Below are 10,669 nucleotides of genomic sequence, written 5' to 3'. Positions count from 1 at the left end.
CTGCATGGCAGATTTCCAAGGCACAAACCACTTTTAAGCAAAAAGAACATTAAGGCTCGTCTCAATTTTGCTAAATAATGATTGCCAAGACTTTTGGGAAAATACTTTGTGGACCGACGAGACAAAAGTTAAACTTTTTGGAAGGTGCGTGTCCCGTTACATCTGGCGTAAAAGTAACACAGCATTTCAGAAAAAGAACATCATACCAACAGTAAAATATGGTGGTGGTAGTGTGATGGTTTTGGGTTGTTTTGCTGCTTCAGGACCTGGGAGGCTTGCTGTGATAGATGGAACCATGAATTCTACTGTCTACCAAAAAATCCTGAAGGAGAATGTCCGGCCATCTGTTCGTCAACTCAAGCTGAAGCGATCTTGGGTGCTGCAGCAGGACAATGACCCAAAACACACCAACAAATCCACCTCTGAATGGCTGAAGAAAAACAAAATGAAGACTTTGGAGTGGCCTAGTCAAAGTCCTGACCTGAATCCTATTGAGATGTTGTGGCATGACCTTAAAAAGGCGGTTCATGCTAGAAAACCCTCAAATAAAGCTGAATTACAACAATTCTGCAAAGATGAGTGGGCCAAAATTCCTCCAGAGCGCTGTAAAAGACTCGTTGCAAGTTATTGCAAACGCTTGATTGCAGTTATTGCTGCTAAGGGTGGCCCAACCAGTTATTAGGTTCAGGGGGCAATTACTTTTTCACACAAGGCCATGTAGGTTTGGATTTTTTTTCTCCCTAAATAATAAAAACCATCATTTAAAAACTGCATTTTGTGTTTACGTGTGTTATCTTTGACTAATAGTTAAATGTGTTTGATGATCAGAAACATTTTGTGTGACAAACATGCAAAAGAATAAGAAATCAGAAAGGGGGCAAATAGTTTTTCACACCACTGTATGTGCCAATTTTTTATGTGTTTTTGAAGATTTTAAGACTCTCAAAAGGGCCCAGGTGTTTAAAAAAATTTTTATAAAAATAAAATAAATAATAATACTTCTGCAATTACCCCAACCTCTCCTAAACCCGCGTAATCCGATGTTCTCCTCATGCATTTTCAAACGTGGATCACTTGTGAGTGTTTAGGATGTTTGTGTGTGTTGTGTGTGTGTGTGTGTGTGTGGTAAGTGTGTAGTTTGTATGTGTTTCTGTGTTTGCGTGTGTAGTTTGTGTGTGTAGTATGCGTGTATGTAGTTTGTGTGTATAGGATGTGTGTTTGTAGTGTGTGCAGTATGTGTGTGTGGGATGTGTGTTTGTAGTATGTGTGTGCAGTGTGTATTGTGTGTGTGTGTGTATGTGTTTGTGTGTGAGTGTGTGTGGAGCAGTGCATGAAATCTGTGTCAATTAGGAGGATTTAGCAAATTACCAAAATATCTGACCTCCTGTTGAGTTAGGCCAATGACCGGTGAAAATTGTTCAGTTCGATGAGATCGAGAAGTGTACCGAGTTTGGCTCAATATAGTTATTTATCCACACGAGTTTTAAGTTTTCCTTTTTTTTAAAAAAAAGAATTCGTTTTTAAACTCTGCAGTAAACAACCTGACTATTGATCCTTGCGACGTGGTATCAGAAGCCGGGTGGCAAGACGGTGAGTTTTTTCTCTTATGTAATTGTATATATGTAGTCTGTTTTATTTTTACTTTCTAGAAAAATTGTTGTTGTAACTAAACTGAGTTTCATTATTTCAAGATTTAGAAACGTTGATTTTTAAAACAACCGAGCCGTCACGATCTACGCCTAAGGTTATCGGTGAGTTTATCGAGATTTAGAGGGAAAAAAATCTAATCCTAGTTACGGTGGGTTATTATCTACTCGTTTATTTATTTATTTTTTATGTTGGTGCTTTGAAAAAAAAAAAAAGGTTACTTTTTCTTTCATTGGTAGTAGAAGACGCTGAACTGATAAGCGCCCTTGAGCCCGAACCCTTAGAGGTGCCAACATCAGGCGGAGCGGAAGCCCACGAGCAAAACTTTGAACGGGCCTAAAAGCAGCAGCTCCTTGCCGGAACAATCCGAGCGACCAGGTGCGCCTCCTCTTCAAGCTCGAGGTGAACAAGGGGGGTTAAGTGAAAGATCCCGACCCATTCGTCGTCGTAGAACTTCAACGTCGTCCTCTTCGTCCTCATCATCACATGGTGAGTTTTTTTTTTCAGGGGCTAGGCTAAACAATGTATCTTTATCACATGCGCAGAAAAACTTTCTACAGCCTAATTTCTTTCTCTTTTGATATTCCTACATAGAGAGTCATATTCGACAAAGTAGAAGAAGAAGAAGATGAAGATTGAGCTACAGGAGCATTTCAGGGCTATACCTGTATCACAGTTATCATCAGCCTCCAAGGGAAGAGGTTCTCTGGGCAGTCGGTATTGCGTATAGTGCAACTTTTCACTCGCTTCTTCGTTGATTTTTTTTTTTTTTTTTGTGCTTGGGTGTTTACGGTGTTTTTTATTTTTGTGTTTACAGTGTGTTGAAAACTATGGCCTTTCATGTAAATTTTAATGATGTTGATGTTGCTACCATTGACTTTACAGAAATGTTAAATATGGATAATGAGAGAATGAGTAAATAATGATAACCAACACTCTTTGACATTGTCTTTGTCTGATTCACGGGGTTCCCAACCAGAGTTACACACACTATCAATAAACGTTTCCTTGGTTCCTAACATCGACGTTGCGGATCACCAACAACATCAAGTTTTAATAAATGAGATATTATCCCTTCACCGTGCAGACTCTGTAAATACTCATAACATAAACTCTATAAACAATTAAACAGATAACAAGTCTCTGACATTTCAGCTTTCTGAAATAGAAGCTGCGCTAATACAGTTAACAAACAGTTTACGAGGCTTGGAAGATGACGAGGTAGCCTCTACAACAGCAGCAAATAGAATATTAGTCATTGATAAATCAGCTAAAATCCCTCCGACAGCCCGAGTCTATAAACGAGGACGTACATCATCACCATTCACCGACATCACCAGATCACGCACGTCACTAATTATTATCAGATAACGCCCCCGAGTCTTTAGCTTCACGACTCGCTCTAATAGAAAACACGTTACTTCATTTGGCAAGCATAAACAATCTTGTACAGGAAGCCTCCACAGATCCGCTCTGTTCTGTTTCGCCCCCTTCTCAATCTGTAAACTTACCGGTAGACATTATCCAGATGCTCGAGACAGAGCAATTAGGAAAAGGAGGTGACGATCTTGACACCTCGATAGTAGAACCCCCCCGCTGATCCCCCATGCTCTAATGATCATGGAGACGTGATACAGCTAGAGTTAAGAGGCGAGAGCATGAGAAACGGCCTCGCTTTCATGTTACAAGTCCCTGAAGGATAAAAGCGGGATTGTCTGAGCATACCCCTGTATCGTTTTCAGACATACCTAAATTCGAACGTGTGTTGGATTGTAAAATTGTAGTGTTTTACATAATCGAAGAGAGAGAGAGAGACACTGGCTAATTTCCAAAGTTCTACTCCTCGAAAATCCACCACTTTGTTCTTATTTCTCTTTAAGAATCATTACTATGGTATAAAAAATGTCACAGCTTTTCTAGGTGTGCGTAAGGTTTGCGATTTCTGCTACTAGGGCTATGAAAACGCTCTGTCGCACATGTGTGAAGGTCATTGTAACGTGTGTTTGGATTCAAGGTGCAGCCATCACAAACCGGAATATATAATGTGCCAGGAGTGCAATAGATCCTGTCGCTGTCCTTACTGCTTATCTAAACATAAGGAGAAAAATTGGCATTCGAGAGCTGGTCTTTACGCGTGTCAATGTGATACGGTCAAGAAATGCTCTCACAAATGTCCAGGCTTCAAGTGTCAGATTTGCGGTCAAAAAAAAGAGTTTATTTCAGAAGCAGATCAGCACCAGTGTTATATACTCCCTATGCTCGTCTATATATGATACACTAGGCAAATCGTGCTTTACGATTTTGAAACCTTTCCAAACCAGGACGGCACGCACACTCCGTTTTTCGTGAACACAAAAACTTTTTCGTGTAAAAAGTAAAGAGTGGTGTGCTGACGGGGTTGACTGCGCTAAAGAATTCGTTCTGCGATTCCGGAGGCCCAGCTACACCCGAGCCATCTTTATTGCTCATAATTCTAAAGGATTCGACGGGTACATTATAATCAACGCGATGATCAACCTTGGCATAAAACCAGAGATCCTTATGCAGGGGAGTAAAAAGATTCTATTCATTTATAAACATAAATTTATCGACTCTGCGTCTTTTCTCCCATTTCCTCTGTCGCAGCTCCCAAAAGCCCTAGGTTTTTCCGAAAAGGTAAAAGGCTATTTTCCACATCGTTTCAGCTCCGAGGCGAATCTGATCTATTTAGGTGCTTACCCAGGCCCCAAGTATTACGCGGTCGATCAGATGACCGAGAAACACAGACGCAAGTTTCTGACATGGTATAGCACCATGTGTGAGGGGACTTAAAATTTTAGAGAGGAAGCCAGGTAGTATTGCAGAAATGATACCGAAATACTCAGGACGTGTAAACATGTTTTGGATACACAGTCTGATAATATTGTATGAATATACACATTTTTTCAGCCAATGTACAGTGAAATGCAAAAAATGTTGAATAAAAGGATAACATTTTTAGAAGGTCTGCCTGATTTGTTTGATGATGAAACTATTTTTCCTCAAGATAAAAATCATCTGGTTATTTTGGACGACGTCGTTTTAGAAGCCTCCGATCATCCCGAAGTTGGTAACATTTTCACACAGTATCGTCATCACAGGAATATCATCATGTCATTAGAGCTCTGTGCGAGATTGCTTTAAACCTCTTGAAAAGGAATATACCCGTGTCAAGACATCAGTATGAGAAACTCAAACGACAGAAGAAGCACATTAGACTGATCATCGATAAGAAAATCGTCGAGAAAATGTATCTCATCTCCCCTGAACAACTAAACCATCTAAACGATAAGGTTAAGCACAGTGAAAATATCAGAGAGACAGCCGAGAATGAGGTGGATCAGAAGATGAGAGAGATCCTGGATCAGAAAGACATAGACGAGAAAATTAAAAAGTACAACGTTCTCCTGCAAAGATACCTTGATCTTCAGAAACAGAAGCAAGGTGAGACTCGAGAGATCACCTTTACTTTACCTAAAGAATCTGAAGGGCTCATTGAGGATCAGAAAGAAAAGAAAGACGTTATTTTAAATGACGTAATCGACTGCGTTCACCCTTGTTTCAAAAGGTTTTTAGCGGTTCCCACATAGTCGATTTGATGAAACATTTAACAAGCACACGAAAGATGTCTCTTATCAGGCGCCCCATGGGTTGAGACGCTTTTTTACAGACACTCTTGATACTGAATATTCCCTTATCGACCATCCCTAACACCTAAGCGCGGCGGGACATTGAATCGCTTAAAGACGGTGGTGGTGGTGGTGACAGCTCGGCGGGCAAAAGTTACAACGCTGATACCACCACCTTGCCGATTCATCATGCAATGTGCGCGAAAAGGACCGAGACACCTCCACTATCGGTATTTGAAAAGAAGAGAAAGAAGAAGCTGCGACTCGCAAATCTCTCGCCTCGATGGTTTAATTTTTCATGAATGAGTGAAACAATGTTTTTTGTCAGTTTGAAAATAAAATCTTTATTGATTCAAATACAATACATCATGTCTTTTTTTTTCACTTTTTTGATTATATATCAAGGTAAATGAAGAATAATATTAGAAATAAAATAAAATAGAAAAAGGTAACAGTCTTTTGATTATACTGTATATCAAGGTTTATAAAAATAAAGGGAATAACACACTCTTTGACTATATATCAAGATTTATGAAAAAAAAATATTAGAAATAAAGAGTGTAACACACACACACTTGAAAGAAAAATAGTATTACATATTTTGACACTTGGTAAACATCTTTAGAGAGCAGACAGTGTGATTAAATTGAACGGATTGACGATTCCTTATACAACTCTGATATCTGTTCATAAACTCCCACACCATTCTGTCATTTTTTTCATCACATCATCTCCGTAAAAAGATAGCACGTCTTCGTACACCACTCCGCATGCCCTCTCTCTGCAGCTGCGAAATAGGCCGGTCGATGAAAACTTTTAGGTAACAAAGGTCAGAGGCATAAACGCCACTGAACGAATCTCCTAGTAGATGACAGAGAAAATTTTCCAGCTGACGATTGTTCATTTTTCTCCTCTCCGTCGGGACAGACTCAGTAATAGTCGAGTAGGACGTACACTATCAGCGTAGTTGTGAAATATGTCACGAGACCTCACAGTCGACCTCCTTCCCGCAGATCTACCTTCACCAACTGATTTCCTCTTTTGGATACCCTTCTTTTTTTAGACTTTGATACACGCTGACCGGTGGGGGAGGGGGGGGGAGGGCGGTGTTTCGGGGGCGTTTCCGAGATAGAATTGCGATTCCTGACCCCTCCTGATCTCCTGAGCCTTCAACTGTTTTCCTGATGGCTCTGCTAATCACTTCTGAAGCAATGCCCTTAGCAGCAGTTGTTAGATGAGGCTTAGCAACATTGAAACCCTTTTTTACCAAAAGGTATAATAAAACAGTCTTGGGGAAAAAAAAACGAGTGCCGTACGAGCGAGTGAAATTTACCATATTTCCCCTCTATTTTAATTGCGCGGAGCAGAGGCGCGTATGCGTCACCTACGATCTGCGGGGTGATAACGTCAGTATAGAAATAGAGATGATAAAATCCCACTTTCATGTCGGCGGGAAATGGGGATATTTTTGTCGTAAACCATTTACCAGGGTTCACACCTAACATGAAACACAGAGACACACGTCACATCCTATTTGTCTAAACCCTTCATTCAGAGTTTTCATGAGGGGATTTTTATCTTCATAAACACCGTATTTTTATACTGGAATGGTAGGTGTTATTATAGCTTTTGACGAAATCCTGCTGATTTAGGTTCTCACTCTCTGGTAAGGATCCTTTATTCTCCTTCCTTTCTTCAAGTAGACTAATAATCAGTAAGCTCAATACACCCCAGTCGTTCGATGTGATCGCTGTTTTTTCCACACACGGATTAAATGTTTCACCGTTCTCCAGTTGATAAAAAAAAACATCTCCTTGTCTAAGTATTTAAACACGAAGCCCCACTTGTGTCCCTGATCCATCTAAACTCAGCTGTTCCCGATGCGATTCACGCGGTGGTCGCTGAGTTTGATGCAGATACATAACACGTTTCTTCGGAGCTCTAGTTAAAGACGATTCATACACAGCCATCAAAGGCAACTCAGAAATTATACCCTCATAAGCATTAATTTTTAATAATAGTAATAATAAAAAAAAGAATCAACTTCTCATATCAACATAAAAAATTAAACGATGAACGATGTCTAACGCATAAGCACCATTACTACCCCCCTTTTATCGAGCCTCTCCACCCTACACATTCCTAAGGGTCATAAAAAAAACCTAAGGGGCAATAAAACTGTCAAGTTTTATTTTGACGAAAGGTTGTTAGGATATATTTTTTCCTGTCATTTGTCTGCTAGAAGATTATGAACCCTATCTTCCATATTTCGTGACTTAAGCTTTGTGACTTTGTACAATATGCTGGCAGGACCTTGTATGGTTTCAGAACTAATTAGAAACACCTGCAACCACCAGGCTGCCGGCATTGGAAATGTCTGCAGCTATTAGTAAATATTAATAATAAGGCACGTATTTTAAAGGTGAATTTAAGGCAAGGTTAAGTTTGGGAAACCGAATATTCAAGAACGTATTAGTGACAACTAATGCATGGTCATGTATAACATACAAAATTTGTTTATATTCTTTTTCGTGCTCAAAATGTAAAAAAAAATAAAGAGAACAAATAAAGAAAAAAGAACAAAAAAGTTGTTTTTCAACATATACGCATGCCAAAATGCATGAATCGTCATGGCTAGGAAATAATTAACCCAAAAGCAGACTCAAAACACACTAAGTGGCTTATAGTTCTTTTAATGTAAAAGATAAAGCACCTGGTAATGCTAGTAAAACTGGCAGTGTGTTGGTGTGGCAACTTGGTGAGCATTTGGGGAGTTCCGGGTACAGGAGGGGAATCCCTGATGACGTGGAGGGGCTGGTCGGTGACGTGGGCCTAACACTGAAAAACCCGGAAGCAGAGTCCGCCTGAGAATTGCTTGTGATGTGTGCTTTTTGTGCAAACACAGAGCACATGCAGTAGCAGTAACTAATGCTTGATTATTTCGGCATGAGGTGAAAAGGATTTGAATTGTTGGTGTAAGCACACTTGTCCATTGTCCGTGAACACGGAAGTTCCGCGAATGCCCGAATTGCTGCGTTCTTAGCGCTGTACGAGCTCAGGAAAGCGGCTTTCTCATACAACTAATGCATGGTCACTGTAAAACATAACAAAAAAGTTGTTTTTTTTTTTTACTTTATCCTCTGGAATCTGGCACAAGTAGTCCAGTGTATTGTATGGTTCCGGTAATAAATACATGACTTCAGGGCATACGGACGAATAAGGTGACTATTCCACTCTTTGACAGCATTCAATTCAGTCTGAAGTCATCAGGAGTACAAGTAAATTATAATAGAAGTCTAACCAGAATAAATAAATATTTAAATATTTATTCAATTATTTTATAATGAAGCTTATTTTGTGTGGGAATGACTTACTTGTATGACACCAAGAAAGCAGAAGATAATAAGATTTTTTATCTAGGAATTCCCCATTGAAAACACCTACATTTTTGAGGCTATGGAGTTGCTCCAGCCAAAACTCCACACGCTCGAAGAACGAATTCCCCAACAGCTTTCAATTCTTCAGTTACTTGTGCTTCGCCCATAGATGAACTCCTTTTACCACTTTGTAAGTCAAAATCATTGTGACGCAAGGACCGCTGAATTTCTTGGATAGTGCTGTTCTTGGTTCCCATGTTTGCTCTTAAAGTGCTAAGACAACCACCAGTTTCTCTTACTGTCTCGAGAAAATATCGACAATAACTTTGGGATCACTGTGTGTTGTATGCATTAAGCCACAAAATCATCCTTGAGAATCCATCTATGGCCCCATTTATACATATGCCAAAAGGCTTTAACTTGTCATATGAATCAACATGCCATAGAAAAATTTGGACCCTTGGCGAAGTAAGCTCTTCTGTTGAGTCTCCTCTGCCTTCTCAAGTCTCTGCCTACTGGATCCAGACTTGAAAGAATTAGACGAAAATCTTGTATGTAATCCATTGTCTTTACATTTACTGTACATTCACTGGTAGCCATGCAGAGGCCCTGAGCACTCCAGTTCATCTTTTATGAACTCAATACCATTTTCAAGGTTGTCAAAGTGTTTACAATGAAAGTAAAATTTGACAGAATGCATCTATTAGACCAATCTATCTGTGCCCCCTCTTATACACCTATGCGGTTTGACTCGCGGTGAGATCTGGTGTTAGGCACCATGAGCCGCCTTGAGTGACCGTCTGCAAGGTCCGCGAGCTTTTGCATGTTAATATTTATCATGTTTAATTTTTCGCGTGGAAAGATGGAAATGTAATCACATAATGCATGAAATATAATCATGATGAACCATATTTACAGCCACTGCGCGAAACCACATAGGTGAGATTGGGGTATTAAACAGACTGTAAAATATTCACTCTGCATATGTGATGTGATATTTTCTGCGAGTAACACAAGGACAAACTGTGTTTAGTTACAGTCAGCATACATAATGTTAAAATATAACCAAAACCGGATTAGACCCTGGTGACGTTGGTATGAAGTTAGACGTTGGATATTCGCGCTCTGGCTTCTAATCGGATTTGTGGCGGTCATTCACTATCAGAGTCCGGCGACCTCACCTCGCCTACTGCAAGTGTTAGTGACCGTCCTGTAAATTACAGACTGAATACGAATAATATTCGTATTATAAATATTATATTTTTAAAAAATTCAGTGCGGTCCGGAACTGGTAAAAGTAAACAACAGCCTCATGGAAAAAGAGATTATAGGCTATCATAGGCTACGTTTACACTGTCAGGTAAATGTGACCCAATTCCGATTTTTTGCTCATATGTGACATCATGGCCGTTGCTAGGCCATTTTTACATTTTAACATTTGTACTCAGCCCCCCTAAAAATTCTCCATAAACTTCACACACACTGCTGGTCGCCCACCGTCCCCTTTAAATTTGATATGAAAGCGGCGGCGGACACTTTAAGTTCTCCCCGTCTTTCAGTCTTAAATTCACCATTACAAAGGGAGGATTAAGGCAAGTTGTGTGTTTTTCGATAAATTGTTATATCTGCATCAGTTCAGTCCTTTCTCATAAATACAGTTTACAAAATGTCATGACGGATTAAACAGTTTAATCTTCACTGTGTTCACCCTCATCACACCAGCTGTTTCTTTTAGGAAAAATGAGGCCCTTAATACATCCTCTATGAACCAACTTTATAAAACAATCATGCCGTTACTGTTTTAATTTGAAGACCTGTCTATAAAACATTGCACAGTGCATATGGCATTTACCATAGAGTTATGCACATAAATTATTAAAAATAGTGACAGACAGCATTCGGTGCACTCGTTTTAACTGCATAGCAGTGTGATTTACAGAGATAGAAAAATCCTCTTTTTTTGTAGTAAATATTGTATTGTATTAAATAATGTCCCAA

The sequence above is a fragment of the Clarias gariepinus genome, chromosome 15, assembly GCF_024256425.1.
Source record: "Clarias gariepinus isolate MV-2021 ecotype Netherlands chromosome 15, CGAR_prim_01v2, whole genome shotgun sequence".
NCBI classification, from domain to species: Eukaryota; Metazoa; Chordata; class Actinopteri; order Siluriformes; family Clariidae; genus Clarias; species Clarias gariepinus.
This window is presented reverse-complemented; position numbering follows the sequence as displayed.